The sequence below is a fragment of the Symsagittifera roscoffensis genome, chromosome 6, assembly GCF_963678635.1.
Source record: "Symsagittifera roscoffensis chromosome 6, txSymRosc1.1, whole genome shotgun sequence".
Lineage (NCBI taxonomy): Eukaryota > Metazoa > Xenacoelomorpha > Acoela > Convolutidae > Symsagittifera > Symsagittifera roscoffensis.
Window position 1 is genome coordinate 52,796,904 of NC_087067.1, and position 14,992 is coordinate 52,811,895.

Here is a 14,992-nt window from a genome sequence, read left to right on the forward strand (position 1 = left end):
CTGTGATTACCACTGGTTTCACAAATTAATCACTAGTGCACTTATCAAGTTTGGCGATATATTTCTCCTTGAACAGTTTCTTGCTTTCCTTGCTGATTCTGGCTTGATTATGAATGGACTCTTTTCGTCCTTTGCCCTGGACTGGAACTAGTAGCTATTTGTAGTGGATGAAAAATTTATGGTTTATGGGCCTATTCCTATCTTGTGTAAAATCGGGCCGAAATCTTGGTGAAATTATCTTTTCACTGACTACAATCTGGTTCTCCCTCCACTGTTAAAATTTCTAATTTTGCTGGTGATTTCATATGGCTTATTGAATTCCTGGCAAAGGTTAGATGAAAAGTCCTAGTAATCATCTCGTCTTCTTTTTCGAAACAAATAATTGGGTTGATTTAACTCCAGCCATAAGATTTCAATTTTACAATAAACGCGCCATGAAGTTTTATGGGTCTGAGTTTATAATCCAAGTATATTGTGCGTAATGGTTCTCAAAAATACTTCGAAGTTTCGCTGATTTGTTTGACTGTTCTATCCATATACTTTGGTTGCACTTCAGATATACTCATCGACGAGTACTCGAGTTCACTGTCAGTATCAATGCATTTTGAATATTGGCGTCTTCTTCCTCTATTTCTGATTCCACGTTAGCAACCCAGTTTTTCCTATTTGAACACTCTGCGAAATGGGCACATCAGTTCTTGCACATACCGTTTTTTGCTAGTCAATTTTACAATTCAAGATAAACTTGTTCCCGCAAACATCGCATGGTTTGGCCGGTTGCTTTGATTCTTAGATCTGATTACTTCCTTCTCTATTTGCGTATTGGACTCTGTTAAAATGCAATTGTGCAGTTTTTCTGTCTTGAACAGACATCAATTATTTGTGCTTGATGCATTTTGTGTTTGGATTGAAAAGTCCTGATTGACCAGCTGCAGTTTGGTTTTGTTTCTGCAGAACTGTTATCGCTGCGTGTCAATTCTGCTGCAAGAGCGCGGACTTATTTCTTTCATCAGGATACGTGCCGAGCAGAATACAGAACTCCCGCTGGATATTTGGATATCTCAGCTTCACCATGAGAATGTTGAAATTACACCCCGATTACTTGCCTCGGCCCAGCCGAAATTTGACGCTTTCCCTTCGAGTCGAAGTGAAAATCCTTCTAGTCTTTCCTTTTTGCCTGGTTTCTAGTTGTACAGTTGCATTCGCTCCACAATAAACCCATTTACCTCTTTGAAAAATGAGTCACAAGACTCGTAGAACACCTTGAAACTGACTGTGTTTTTGTTCGTTTGGCGAAATTTGGCCTATATAACGTTCCTTCCATTCCATGAAAGGAAAACAGAGGCGAAATAACCGTCTTGTTCTTGTTGCATATGTATATACAGGGGCGGATTTATGATTTTCTCGAGAGGGGCGGATTTTCAAACAATTTTCGAAAACTTTGACAATCTTTTTTTAGGTCGACCAAAACGATTTTGCGAGCCATCCTAGCACTCCATAATGACCCTAGTTTAAGGAAAAAATTTTGAGCACGCATGCCTTAGTCAAAAGTGCAGTTTTCGATCATTTTTGGAAGTTTTTGACCAAAAACTTCCAACATTTTTGCGCGCACTTCCATTCATAATTAGCATATATTGGCGCCATGCTTTAGGAAAAACTACAGTGTTGGTTGCGAAAGAGGGAAGGCTTTGATTTGTCAGGGGGTCGAATCCTTGAAGGAGGGAGGCAAAGACCTCTCTTCCAATGTCCTACATCCGCCCCTGTATATATATATATATATATATATATATATATATATATATATATATATATATATATATATATGCCCCTTTGTGGTATGGCAGTGAAGATCATATTAAGCCGACTATTTGATGCATACCAATTAAGGTGTTACTTAAGGTTAAGGACAGTTCTCCCGCCAGCCACCACTCATGAAGTATCTATAAACACTCTCTCTGATACCGTCAAAGATTATAGTTTTGCCATTTTTTTGTGTGACTAATTCATTCAACCAATTTCCAATTCAACTTTTACAATCGGTTTTAATTTAGTTAATTAATAGTTAGATAGTTTGACATCTCACATGGCGCAGCCAGCAGATTCGACCCATGAAGAACGGACTGAATTTTTAGGGGTACCTGTATTTTGAATCAAGCCATCCCTAGACTCACCTTTTACATGGGAAATCTGCATTGGCCATTTCTTTTTAGCATTGTGATCACAAATCTTTTAGTCGATCCTGCAGAAGTATTTAACGACCCTCCTCCTAGGCCGGAAAAAAATCCAGATTTAGAAAACGACACCGAAAGAAACAATAGGATCGCATTAGACCAAGCTGAAATCAGGAAGGTGAACGAAAATATAATCGAAAGGAGGAAGAAAGGTCCCAAATTAGGACAAAACATATTCTATCACGAAGCGGACCAACGGATCAAATCACGTTTGTTCTTCGCTTTAGGAACTGAAGAGAAGAAACTTTATCTCCAAAGTTTCCCCTATACTATTCTCTCTGATATCAATTTCATAAATTTTTTCGCCCAATGCAAAAGTCTATTCAAAAAGAAGACGAATTTTATAGTCGAACGCATGCACCTCTACAACCCCAACCAAGCTGACAGCGAAGTTCTAGAATCTTTTTCTTAAAACTCTCACGTCAAGCAGCTTTTTGCGGGTGGTCAGTAGCAATCGAGAAAGAGGTGGTCGGAGATCTAATTATTGCGAAGAAGAAATTCAAAGATATCCAGAGAGAACTTTGTATCCGCCCGTGAAGCACCCCAGAGGAAACACTTAGATCCGCACTGTTACAGAAAACAGGATACGCAACGGCATCTACACTTCAAAAAAAACTGGGAAACAACTCTAAATCAAATTTTTCAAATCAGAACACCAATAATCCATTGAGGGTCAAACAGGAACCTACACTATCAGTTCAGAAAAAGAAGCTACAAAATGGATTAAATCGAGCTAAAATATAGAGTTCTACATTCGGAAAATCAAACAAACCAACCAATAATCAGAAAGCATGCTATTTTTGCAGCAAGGAATTTTCACCCAATCATAAATCATCATGCCCAGCTAGGGACGCAACCTGCAAATCAAGTAACAAAAATGGACATTTCGCTAGATGTTGTAATTCAACTAAAAATGTAAATAATGTAGATAACGACTCAGATTCTAGAGTAGAAAAAGACATCAACTTTATAACGTCGGACAGCGAATCCGAATTTGGAGTCCTGAAAATTTCAGTTATCAAATCCTAACGTTCTATTTCAAATTCTCCTCGGAGTGCAAGATTATCCCCCTCGCTACATATCATATCAGTTCCAAATTAAACCTTAATAAAAAAACTGGATTTCAAAAAATCACCATCTGGAAAAATCAAAAGCCTCCAAGTTACCTTAAGGTTAAATAATTCTTTTTTTAAAGCTACTGTAGATACGGGTAGTCCAGCCTCCTTCGTAAATAAAAACATAGCGAAATTCCTTTTATGGACAGGAATAAATTTAAAAATGTACCTAAAATCTTCATTGCCTATTGACATATCATATGCAGGCTATAATAACAAACCGTTTAGACTTACTTGAACTCTAGTAACAGGCATATAATCATTAGGCTGGCAAGTAAAATCCGCCAAATTTCTAATATCGAAAAATAGGACCAGATGTCTGTTAGGACTAGATCTACAAGGTGCAATAGGGGTCAAAACGACCCAATCGCGCTCACCGGAGATTCTACAACTCGAAGAAAACGACCTGGCGGAAACATCCACTTATTGGAAAAATTTTTATGCAAACAAATACAAAGATATATTCACGAGACTAGGCAGATAAAAAATCATCGCGTACGCACGGTTTTCAAACAACCTCTAAATCCAATTCGGGAGAGGAGTCGGAGAGTACCGATACAAGTTTAAAAGAAAGTTAGAGAGAAAATCAAGCGCCTTATCAAAGAACGTATATATTAAAACTGAACTAGTGTACAAGGGGTTTTTTTGCAGCACCGGTTGTCATCACTGCAAAGAAGGACGGCTCAGTAAAAATAACGATGGACGCAAGTTTTTTAAAAACCAATATCGAATGCCCAAATTTTCGGGAAGAACTGGACGTAGCAGCCCAAACAATCAATTATAATTCTCCGGTAGAAGTATTTTTCATCTCCCTAGGTTTTAAATACGCTTTTAATCAGCTCCAACTAAGTGATTCGGTCAGTAACCATTGCAATTTCAATATTGCATGCGGAGATGCTACAGGCATTAACCGTTTCAAAATCGGATATGCCTAAAGAGTTACAGAAGGCAAGGAACAATAATCTTAGCAATATTCCGGGAATCATTTGTTTTTCACACGATTTTTTAATTGTTACAAAAGGGTCGCTCTCCGACCACAATTTGATCAAAAATAAAGTATTCGAAAGACTGTACAAAATGGGTTGCGTAGTAAAGCTATCCAAATGTGATTTTTCACTCAAAAAAATACATTGGCTGGGTTTTGACATTGATCACTTAGACTACAGACCAAAACACTCCAAAGTTCAAGCCATTCTAGAGCTGAAACCCCTGAGAACTCTCAAAGAATTTAGATCCTTTATGGGTGTGCTTAACCTTCTCCGACGCTTCCTACCTAATTTACAAATATATACGGAACACTTCCGCCCTTTCCTGACATCCTCCAATGCAGAGAAATTTTTTGGGACAAGAGCCAATAAAGCGCTTTCGAAGCTACGTTAGAACTAAATATATCGTATCATTATGATCCCGAGAGAAAATCAGGAATCAAATGTGACGCCAGCCACAGTCGGATAGCGGCGGCTCTAGAGCAACAATTCACGGAGGACACATGGGTAACGATATCGTCTGCATCTAGATTGCCTAATGTTCAAGAGAAGAAATACAGCAACAACTAACTGAAATTATTAGCAACCTTTTGGTCATCCGAAATTTTTAAAAATTATATTTGGGCAACAGTTTTGAGATACTAATTGATCACAAAGCGATAATCTCTGCTCTGAAAAATATTCGAGGTAATAAATCCTACCGATCAAGACTAACCAGATAGGCAGATAGACTTCTACCGTTCAATTTCAAGATATCACACATATCCGGGTCAAACCTAGGATTCGTCGACTATTTATCCCGTTATCCTACTTTCGAAGCACCTGAGCCCTCTATTTTTAACGAACAGTTTGTAGTCAAATCAATCAAAAAAAATTTCAGCTTGTGACACTCTAGAAAAATTATGCAAGGTAGAAACTTCCAATACGGAAATAAGTCACCCATATCCTTCAAGCATCCGTTTATATTTGGATGACAAGGGCTTATCCACCCACAAAAACTCAAGTTTAGGAAACTGGAAGTGTCAACTAATCAAATTCAACGAAAATTTTGTCGATTTTGCACAAGAGGGCAAAGAATTTCAGTCAGATTTTCATACCAATTTACAGAGTGCAAGGAATGTATATTGTTCGATTCCAGAAACTTAGAAAGGGAATTGCTAACCGCGGAACAAAGAAGGGAGAACTGTGACAGCAGGTCATGAGTGAAGATCATAAAGAAAGGGTCCAGTAGTTCAGAAGTCACACCGATATTCAGAGGTCTGACTACATCAATTTCAGAGAGCCCATACTATCAGGCCCTAGAGAGGTTAGCTAAGTCAGCTAGTGAGTGGATGACATTGAAGAAAGCACTGACGCAGGAACAGGGGGCAGAAGCTTTGAAGACATTGACTTACGGGAACCAGATATTGGCAGCATCCCTTAGGAGTAATCTCACATCGGGAACCCTGAGATTCAGGGCCGACATCCCGAAACTGACAAACTCGAAATCACAGAGCAAACAAAGCTCTTCAAAACAAAAGCTCTTCGCAGAAAAGGGCCAAGCGACCTAGAGTACAGGACAGCACAACGACCTCAGAAGACAATCTAACCCCACTATGCCCGGAGCCAGGGCTGGAACCGGTCATTAAACCAGTCGTGGATTTAATTCTGTCTTCCTCGAGCTCAGAAGGGGTGACTCCATCCCCAATTGCAATATCGTCACCCATCATAGCTCAGATGGAACCACCAGCACAGGCCGGGACTTTAGCAAAACACCATACGGCAAATAAATCCCCAACGAATGTAACCCCACCTGAAACAAAAGAGAAAAGCAAATTGGACCAACCTAGCCCTTCAACCCCAGATACAGACGACTTAGCGGACGATTCAACCTCGAATTCTTCGAGGTTAACAAGAAGGTCGAAAAAACAAACGCAGTGTTCTACGGAAGCCCGATCAGACATGCTGTGAAAGAGGGCCAAATTGTCGATCCGTCTCCACCCCATGTAGAAAAATTTTCAGGGTGGATCTTTCATCTTCTCCACCAACTCCGAAAAGAATCATGAGGGTATTTAAAAGATCGTTTGAAAAGGATTAGAAGAACAGCTAAAATGCAATTGAAACTGAAAACTGAAACTCCGAACCTTTATTGTGATAAACAAACCACCAGTGCTATTACTTAATTTGTCATATCAAGATATTCAAAAGTTTTGAAAGGGGGGAAGGAAAATGTGGTACGGCAGTCATGGTCAAATTTAACCGACCATTTGAAGCATACCAATTGAAGTGTTACTTAAGGTCAAGGTCGATACGGGTCTCCCGCCAATCACCACTCATGAAGTATCTATAAACACTCTCTCTGATACTGTTGGAAGATTACAGTTTTGTCATTCTGCATTTTATGTAACTAATTCATTCAACCAATTTCCAATTCAACTTATACAATCGGTTTTCATTCAATTAGTTAATAGTTAAATAGTTTCACACCCTTGCAATAGGTTGTCCTAATTTTACTATGATGAGTGTATAGAAGTTGAGAATGAGTGTTTCGAATTTTGCTCCTTCTTAGCAAGAAAAACTCGGGTTATAAATGAATCTTGCATCGTTTAAGCAAAAGTTTGAGTTTTTATGAAAATCTTACAAAACATGTCAAGATTTTGATCACGTAACATTTTAAAATTTTGATGACTTGAATAAACAATTTTCCCGAACCAAAACTCTAATCCAAGTAATTCGGAAAATTTTTGAAAACTATAGCAAAGCATAGAATCTTGATTGGCGTGGAGACCGGTTCCATATGCATGATGAAGACTAGCAGATACTGTAGTAAACTGAAACACAAAAAAAAACAGCAAACATTTGCAGCAGAGTTTTAAAAATATTACATCCAATACATATTTTGCTAAAACAATCTGAGATCTTAATATTTTCTCGTATAAAAATCTCACATCAAAATTTGTTCTCGTAGATTTTTTATCTTGGTTATTGACTTGTTTCGATATCTAGAGTGACCTCAAATATAAACAAGACTTGTCGTATCAGGGTGAACCCATGAATGATCCGACCAGCTTTTTACCACAAAACTGATGAAGCTTGCAAAATACTCGTATTTAAAATGCATAATATTGAAATTAATGACTACCTGTAAAATATGATGAACCATTAAATTTGAGCTCAGGATGTTAAATCATTTCAGTTGTAAAAAAATTGTTGTACAAAATTGCCTAATTAAAAAGTCAAAATATGTCTGAAAAAAATACACAGAGCACAAACACTCTCTGTTCTTCAAAACCCGTGCCAAAAACACTGCGAGCACTGCAGTTTTTGTCATTTTTTCTGAAAGCTGAACAGTAAATTATGTTCTCCTAATGGGAGGTGGCATGTCATATCTATCTGATAGGTTTTCATGCTTCATTAAAACCAAAATAAATGATTTATTTTAAGACTAATCTTGGAAAAGCAACAACTAAAGTTAAAAAGATGGTCAACAACAAACGTTGCTCCTCAACATATCAAATTATTTTACAAAAAAAATTGCAAAACTTTAAGAAGTATTATCTTTTTCTGAGCTATCCCCAAATCAAATTTGAACAATGTTTTGTTAAAAATTGCATCCCGTCCTAATTTAAATAAAGACGCTTGACGCATCAAAATACAGATTCTGATGTATACTACTATTAAGTGTATAAAAAATCAGCTGTGTATAAAGAAGTGAAATAGAAAAAAAACTCTCAGCGAGGAATGAAGAACTGTGGTTCGTTTAGATCAGGGGCATGGGGGGGGGGGGTACAGTGCTGATTTAAATTATCCAGACAAAATGAACAAAACTTGAATTTTCAAACGCGTTTTTCTCAATTTGGGTTAAGATTAGACAAAAAGTGAAGACAAAAAAAGTTGCTTAGAACTTCACTAGAATTAATATGGTGCAAATTTTTTCTCCGAAATTCTCAACCAAAATTTTACCTCAAAAATGGGTCATTTTTTCAATTAATTAAGAATCACGCTGAAACTACTCTGTTAATTGATGGGGAATATATATCACAGGAAGCTTCTTACACAACCCAACAAAGTTCTAGAAGGGTCAAATCTCCAATAGATTGAGTAAATTGTTTCAAATTTGTTTCTAAGCAAAGACTTTGGGTTTTGTCTAGTAAAAATTACGTTTCTTGACTATCAAGCAAAAATACCTTCTTTTATACAGTTTTTTGGAGATTTAACCTCTGTAGAACTTTGTTGGGTTGTGTAAGAGGCTTCTTGTAATTTATATTTATCATCAATTAACAGAGTAGTTTCAGTGTATTTCTTGATTAATTGAAATAAGCCAAAAAAGCCAAATTTAAAGTGAAATTTTGGTTGAGAATTTCGGAGAAAAAATGCATCATTTTAATTCTAGTAAAAATCTTATCAAATTTTGTTCTCCTCACTTTTTGTCTAGCTTTAAAACAAATTGAGAAAAACGCGTTTGAAAGTTCATGTTTTGTTCGTTTTTGTCTTGATAATTCAAATCAGCACTGGATTCTCATGACAGAGGAAATGAATGATGGAAAAACTTTAAGCCAATCAGAACCGATAAACATCCTTACTGGCTAATTTTTTTGCAAAAAAATTAGAAGTTTTTAGTAGAAGCTACAAAAATAATTATAACAGCACAGCAAAGTTATGCTCTACAATTCGTGCACATGTACAAAAGATGTTTCGTTTTATTTTTTTTCAGTCTATAAAAAATCAGTTTGAAACTTTATTCCCTGATACCTAACTTAGATTTCATCGAATACATCATATGTTTTTGCTTATTTTCTACTCGGTCAATTTTCTTTTTATTGGCCTGGCTTTATTCGTTTTTTTTTTGGGATTTTTCGCAATTTATTTGAGATTTTGAAGACTAAAGTCTGATTGGCTGAAATTAACTGAAAACAAATATCCATCTTTTGGCAACTTCATCATAAGGAACGCCATCAAGGGGTAGTATGAGTGCCACATAGCATGCAGAAATTAGTTAATTAGAAGTTAATTCAGTCGAAAAATCAGTTAATTTAATTTTTCTTCTAATTTTGATAATCTCTGGGATGAGCATAAAATTGAGTAGCTATCTTTGATTTTGCGAGAGAGTTAAGTGCATTGATTCGCATTGGGCATATTTAAATAAAGATCCACGATAAGATAATTGGCATTTTGAGAGCAAAATCATAGCCAGGATCGAGGTAAAACAAACTTTAAAACAAAACTTGAAACAAAACTTTAAATGTTGCGCCGCATTTCTTTTTAGACCAAATTTCAGAGTCGCGCCGCAAGTTAAAGTCGTGCATGCCGTCAGTCTGTATCATAAGTTTCGCTGGCAGTCATTTCCTAAGTCGCGCTACTTAAGTTCTTTTTTAAGTCATTCTTTTCGTGAGTCGCGACGCTACTCATTTCCTAGGCCGCGACCTCACTCTTTTCTTATGTCACGCAGTCACTTTTTTTGAGTCGCGCAAAAGTAGCATCAACAGCATGAGCAAAAATTTGATTCAACCAAAAAAATTTGAGATGAGAAAAAAGAATACACATTCTCTTAGACAAAAATCCGAGAAAAAATAACGGGCAAAAATGTTTGATTGAAATATCATATTGATAGGACAAGTAAAAAGCACTAAAACTGCACAAGCAAAATGAAAGTGAAACGCATAATTGTACATATAACTAATTCAATGCAATTACTAGATTTAATCAGGCATGCAATGTTTTTGTCACAAAAACCAATTCGTGTGATATGTTTTCCAAATGTTTAATTTAAACAGAAATCATGATGAGTATTAACTGACTCAAAAAAAATCATCAACGACGAATGAACAGGAACTACTATAAAATTAAGCAACAAATCTAAGACAGGATTATGTCATACGTAATCTTTTAGTCAGTGAATAAAATTGGGATCAATTGAGCAATCTCCCCCTTGTAATGGCCAATTGAGCTATCTTCCCCCCCTCAGCAAAAACGGCAAAACGCTACAAAGAGACGTCAGCAAACGCAAGTACATGATTAATGTGTTCGTAGCACGCTATCAATCGATCGAGTCAAGTTTATTTTATGAGTTTCGAGAAAAAAAAATGAAAAAGAAAATAATCGAAAATTTTTCAAAAAATTTTTTCTGCAATTTTTTGTTTGTGCGACCATGGCCTCATCGAGCAAAGCGACTTACCATGGTTAGTGCTCTAGGCTTTTATCTGAATATTAAAAACTGTTCTCCGCAGCACATTAAAATTGTTTTTTCTCCATTTAGGACAGAAAAAAGGCGCTTTATGCGACCCAAATCGCCTTAGTTTTTTTTTTGCTTTTTTTTACTTTGTGTGTAATTTTTGAGCTATGATATTGTAAATTTGGCGTTCCACTATCATTGAAGAACCTGATTTATAGTTTTATGTCATTCAAACAAGTTTGAATTGGTTATAAACATGTCTCAAGTACCTATTGAGCTATCTCCCCCCCAATGGGGGGAAGATTGCTCAATTGATCCTAAAATTGTATAAAAATAATGGAAAAAATCAATTAATCTAATAAACAAAACGTTTAATCGGCACTGAGAATATGCTTTTGTATTCAAAAAAGATTCAATTAAGAAACAATGAGGTATGTGACCGCGACTAATTTTTTTAAAAAAAGCAGAGCGATTCAGCCAAAGTTAAAAATTTTTTTTCGACCGATGATGGACTCCGTACATATTTCAAACGAAAATCAATTTGTCGGCGAGGTTTTTATCATCCTAAGAAGTTAATGGCCCCTCCCCTAAATCAACCCTTGGTTTCATGAGCTGAAAACGTCTGCGACAAAATGAGAAAACTAATTAAAAACACTTTTTATTAATTTAAGGAACTCCGGAAAAAATAAGACAAAAATCAATACAATGTTTTTGATGATCCCATTGCAACTATTTAAGTCAATTAGTTATTAGACTAATAGCTAAAATAGTTTCTTGCTTTAAACTGCTCGAAAAACAGAAAATCTTGTGAAATGCGGAACAAAATTTGCGGAATCTACAACCGTTAGTGGAATTCAAAAACAAGTTTTTTCATTTGCGCATTGGATTGGACTGCCGCGGATCAGTAGTTTGTCAGCAGAAACTTCAAACGGTTTTGGAAATCGTTTAAGTTTTCGGAATCGCTTTTCAAATTGCAGAATGCATTTACGAATGAGCAATCTGCAAGAACTTGCTGAATTCACTCATTTGGGATTCAGAGTTAGTTATAATGAGTTGAACAATTTTTGTTACAAGTATTTGCTTGTGAATTCCGCAAAAAGTTGATAAATGAATTCTTTTTACAATTTGAAACACGCTTTAAGACTTGTATCCGGATTCTAGGTTCAAAACAACTTTTTTGATAATCCAATTGCATCTAGTGAATGCAATTAGTCAAAAGATAATGGCTAAGACAATGTCTTGCCCCCAAACTGCTTAAAAATTAGGAGAAATTACGGAAACCGGAACAGAATTCGCCGAATCCAGAACAATTTGTGGAATCCATAAACAGATATTTATTCATGTGAGCAGCTGATTGCGCTTCCGCAAATCAGAACTTTGCCAGCGGAATACACAAATGCTTGCCGAATTCGCAGTAAATTGCGAAATTAACTATCAAACTGCGAATTAATTCATAAATACGGAGTCTGGAAGAACATGCTGTATTCGCTCATTTGGGATTTCGTGTTGGCAATAATGTGTTGACAATTTTTTTGTTACAACTATTTGCTTATGAATTCTGCAATAATCTGGTAAGTGGGTTTCTTTTAAGATTTGGAACATATTTAGACGTTTGTATCCGGAATTTACGGTCCTAGAGACACCAATCGGTATGCGTATCAAAAGGGCAGTTTGTTCTGGTAATGATTGAATAGATTGCGTTTTTTGAAGTCTATATTAAATGTCTACGGAGGCTGTCTGTCAATTAATTGAATTGTTTGCTCAAGTTTTGTCAATTATCAGTTAATTGCAATTAATTGGGTCTCATTCATAGCTTTAGCAACGTCAGTTTTCGACCAAAATTGATTGTTAACATTCAGAAACAGCTGCATTTCAAGGTTCATCGGCAAAATACTCTGTCGTAAGTCACCATAAGCAAATCCCGCTTTGAAAAATCTTTCTGGCATGTTGGAAGTTGGCCTCAAATATCGTACATCTTGATAAACACTGTCCGCTGATTTTTTTGTACACTTTAAACCAATAATAGCTTTACATTTCAAAGACAAAATCATATAAATTTCAAAGTTAGCAAACCTTCAATTAATTGCAATTAATTGGCGGATTTTTGTCAATAGTCAAAAATTGAAAAACAAAGAAGTCAATTATTTGTATCCAATTAATTGCAATTAATTGGTCACCAATTGACTTTTACCAAGCCCTGTACGGAGCAGCAGAACATGGGTGGGTGCACGTCCTCTGACTTCATCTGCTTGAAAGTTACTTTTTCGCCGGAGGATGAAAATGTTGAAAGAACTGCTATTTTTGTGTCTTTGCTAACTTCAATGAAACTGACCGGTATATACCGACAATAATCGGTGACAAATATCCAAGCACTGCCCCTACTTAAAGTCATTTAGATCAAATCTTTTAACTCGCGGCTTTTAATTTAAAGAGCCGTTTGATGAAAGTGCGAAAAAGTGTAAGTATTGTAAATATCTCGATTTTCATCTGGTAAAATCAAACATTGAATCAGTTTTTCCTTCCATCAGTTTGGTGTTACTCAGTCGATTTAAGTTCCTATTAGATGAAAAAAGCTAATCGGTTTGTTTTAAAAGAGATATCAAATGCCTTATTAGTAATCTATAACTCAGAAATTACCATGGAAAATGAAGGAACTGAAATTTGATCCTCTTTACTTGTCGGAAGATGAAATCAAGTTCAAAATTGATATTGATTTGCTAGGCAGGTGAGCTAGGCTTTTTCTCCATAAAAATAAAAAAAATTATTGTGAAATATATTTTTTGGCTGTGTAGTTATATTCTTTAGTATATGTAGCATTATATTGTTTTTCATTTCGTTTATTTTCACATGTATTTTACGCTAACAAGTCTGCCATCAAATTTACTTCATCTAATTTTACAATTTCAAACTATAGCAGCAGAAAGTGTCTCTTTTTGCATTAAAGGTTAGATTCACAGAGAAGAAAAGAGAGCATCATAACTTGCCATTACTGCTAGTTATTTCTGGAACACCAAAAAATAAGCAAACAAACAACCAAATTCAAATCTAATCAATCTATTTTTGTTGGTCTTTTTGAGAATTTTTTTACAATTCAGGGAATTGAGAAATTAGATAGCAACTCTTAAACACAGCGCCCTCATTATTGCAACCTATTAGACTATAACTAAAAAATAAACACCCACTTGTGCGCCAACGCATCTGTTTCAAACAGCAGTCGCTTATGAAGGTTGATTAATTTTCCAACAAAAATTAATGTTTCAAAATCGTTGTTGACTTGAATATTGACTACTTTTGGTCAAGTTGGCCGGTTTTTTTTGTAATCTGATATTCAATTGTAGAAATCAGTACAATAATTTCGCGTGAGAATTGTATTTCGCAATAAAATATCTAAATTTGAGTGCATTTAGGTCATAAAAGAAAATGCTGATAATTACGAGCAAAAATTGTCCGGTTTCAGTTACCGCTATCGTTTTTTGATGAGTAAAGTTGAAGTAGAATTACAATTTTTTGCGATTCTATTGCGGATCGGAACTGTCCTGCAGATCGGACAATTTTCCTCTTCCTGTTCAAATCGAAGTCTATTTAACTGCCCTAGGGTGCAACAAGTCTATCAAAATAGTAGCAGAATAGATACATATGAGTAGACCTCTCAAGTTCAATGTCAATCACTCGAAGTAGCAAGTGCACTTGAGCCGTGATGGAAAATTTCAGCTGAAAATCAGGAGTTGTGTCGACTGACCAGCCAATGGAGATTTTTTGATTAATTTCAAACACTTTCATACACTACTGGCTACAACTACTTACCTTCATAACACTCTGAATTACTTTTTAAATACAGAAACTAACGCTGTTCAATAAAAAACATTAGAAAAATATTCTTTCATTTGAATTTCATTGTTTTTTTTGCAGGTTGTATTCCGTATCGGCTACCCGTATAACATTTATTTCCTTCTTAATTTGAAAGAAAAGCTGCAACTCTTTTAATTTCCTCAATTTTTGGAACACGAGGTCAAAATCTATTCAATCTTCGTCCGGGATTCTCGCAGTATATTTACCTGATCTGATCTGAACAAGTTCGAGCTTCGGTTCATTTTCCCATTCTCTTATTTATTAACCCGCGAGCTTTTCTTTACTTTGATATGACTCTTAAACAGTAATTCTCGTCTCAAGATCTGAAGAGGAACTTGACAGCTGGAAGATTTGACGTTTCTGACTTCAGCGTATGAGCTTGTGTGCGTACATTATTCATAGTTTACGTAGCTGGAAGTCCTCTCCAGAAGGAAAAATAGTCCAGTCTTCCAGAGGGTTTGTTGACTCCTTTTATTTGACTTTATTTGGCCAGCCTTTCAAAAATATATCAAAAATGTTCATAATATTTTCCTGTGCTGCAAGTCGATTGAGAAGCATTTTCGTTGTTTTATTGGCTCGAATTCAGATATGTTTATCTTCAATTCCAACTACTGGCAGCACTTCCATGCTGGATAAAAACCTTGCTGAAAATTGGATATC

At 35.8% G+C, this 14,992-nt stretch overlaps 1 protein-coding gene across 1 annotated transcript in view; it reads right to left on the bottom strand.

The window, feature by feature from the left end:
• The window catches only part of LOC134848151 (succinate dehydrogenase [ubiquinone] iron-sulfur subunit-like), a 295,415-nt gene that overhangs the window by 98,400 nt on the left and 182,023 nt on the right, over positions 1–14,992 (bottom strand). The gene's annotated exons all lie outside the window — the stretch shown is intronic.